This window comes from Lathyrus oleraceus, chromosome 5, assembly GCF_024323335.1.
Source record: "Lathyrus oleraceus cultivar Zhongwan6 chromosome 5, CAAS_Psat_ZW6_1.0, whole genome shotgun sequence".
NCBI lineage: Eukaryota > Viridiplantae > Streptophyta > Magnoliopsida > Fabales > Fabaceae > Lathyrus > Lathyrus oleraceus.
The window spans coordinates 86,146,785-86,149,110 of NC_066583.1; the positions used below are offsets into that span (position 1 = coordinate 86,146,785).

General features: G+C 38.9%; 1 pseudogene; it reads right to left on the reverse strand.

Moving 5' to 3' along the window:
- Window positions 1-1,258: 1,258 nt before the first annotated feature.
- On the reverse strand, window positions 1,259-2,126 carry LOC127078876 (protein FAR1-RELATED SEQUENCE 3-like; annotated as a pseudogene).
- Between the last annotated feature and the right edge of the window lie 200 nt (window positions 2,127-2,326).

Genomic DNA, 2,326 nt, shown 5'->3' on the forward strand with positions numbered 1-2,326 from the left:
TTTCGAAAATGTCTTTCTCCTCTATTTTTTTTCTCTTTTTGAATGGTAGCCGCCTCTCCATGAAGAGAGTGTTCTTGCTTTTATATTCACCCTCCTAGGGTTTGGAATTGGTCATTGAGACCAAAAGAGTATTGGAATTGGAAATGCTTGTGATGCTACCAATTTGTCTACCCCATTTTGATGCTTATTCCGAAAAAGGTAACTTGTACCTTGTACCTTCTTCTGAAAATATTTTGATTCCCTTTTGTTGCTGCGTATTTTCACTACCGGTAAATGGTTATTCACTTCTAGTTATTTTCGCTCATTCTCTTTAAATTCTGTTGGTTTTCAGGTACTTATGGTGTTCCCATTCGCATCCGTCTCATACCAGCAACAAAGCCAATAGAACTTGAGCTCATTTGAGACGTAGCACTGCTTGACTGAGTTGCTCTTACCGTAGAGAGTAACAATATATCGACCTCTCTACCTTGAGAACCATTCACAGTATTTAATTCAATGTCAACTATGGTTGAAGATCCAAATGCATTAAGAAAACGAGACCACAAAAAAGAAAGTTGACATTTGTATGGAGTAATAATACCAATTCTTCCACCAATAAATTCAGCTGGGTATCTTTTCTTGAAAAACTTTAGTATTTCAACCGCAGCATCAGCTTCGCATTCATTACAAAGCGACATTGCACTAGAGTTTCTTCATGAGCCTCCCGACCGTCAACAATATCATATAATGCATAAGGCCCAAGACCCTCGGTCTGATGACATGGTGCTGATTTGCTAGACATTTGGCTACCATTTAGTAATTTGTTGTCATAGAAATGCGATGAAGGAAACTTGCATATCTCCGGATGCATTCTATACTGTTCAGTAAGCATAATAACAGGATGCCCAACCCTTAAGTTAGCACGCTTGGTTTCATAGAACCTGATATAATTGATCAGTTTCTCCAGAGTAGACCGCAACACTGCTGATGAATCTACTCTCAAATCATTCTTCCCATCTTTTGGAGGCATCCTATCTTCTGCTATACGTTGACCGACAAGTGTATCAATAAAGAACGGGAGTGAATTTTGATGGATTGTTTTAGCATTTCGAACCTTCACAAGATAAGGCTTGTACATTTTCCCATTACTTCCATAAAGACCAGGGCTTGAAATTATTGATACCAATTCATCCACAACATCATTAGATTGAGCACAGATAAGAATTCCTCGTCTCGCACAGTTTTCGAAAGATTTTTGATGAACTCTGGCCATCATCAATCAATTGCCTACCCATGGCTGCCTCCTGCCATGCCCTTGCAATGGCAACACTCTGGTAAATCTTAGGTCAGCAACTGATTGAACTGAACCACCAGAATCATTAATATTAAACCTCCTTGTTATTTCATCGTGTCGCGGCCATAAAAGAGGAGTTAAATCTGAAGATGAACTGATGGTGGCTTTCTTGTTATTATAAGTAGTCCCACTGACTTGATTATTAGGAGGTATTGCTTTGACAACACTTCTCTTCATTGAAGCAACTTCTTTGCACCTTCTTTAAGACCAGTCACTGCGGCATTATAAGTTTCCACAGTTACTGCACCTTCCTCGGCATATCTTATGGCTTCCCGACATAGATTACTGTACCTCAATGTCGGAGACTCCTGACTATGTAATTCAGCCATACGATCATCTGATCCAGCATTACTTTTGGCATTTTTTTGTCCACCGTTTTAAGATGTAATGGGATGGTAATGTAAGTACATTTGTCACAGTGAAAATAGTTAAAATGTGCCTGCAAAGAAGGCTTGAATACTCAAACATTTGGCAAGTACCGTTAGCTCTCAATTCAGCATGGTTGAATGCAACAGTATATGCCTTGTCAACGTCCTCAAATTTTGCAACCTTGAATGTGCTATTTATGTCATCTCCTTCAATTATATTTGTAGTATAAACAAAATTTTCAACTAGCTCTTCCTGAAACTTCAAAAATATTTTTCTTGTATAAAGATTAGCAGCCGGTTTCCATTGGTGAAGGGGTCCTCAAAACTGGTGTTGTGCAAATTGTCTCGAAGTCTGCTTCTATTTCCTTTTCAATCCAGCTCTCTAAATCTTTTTCATATTGCTTAAAGAACAATGGCAATGTCATCTGAAAATTTGGATGCGATAGACACACATGGGCCAACTTTTCCTAGCCTTCTCTCAAGACATGCCACTTGTTAATACAATGGCGAGTTTGTGGGAAAACTTGTGAAACTGCTGCCTGTATGGCTCTATCTTGAATGGTAATTCTTGAGACAGGTTGTCGGTCACTCATTGCTGTGAGAAATGTCTTAAAGAGCCACAAAA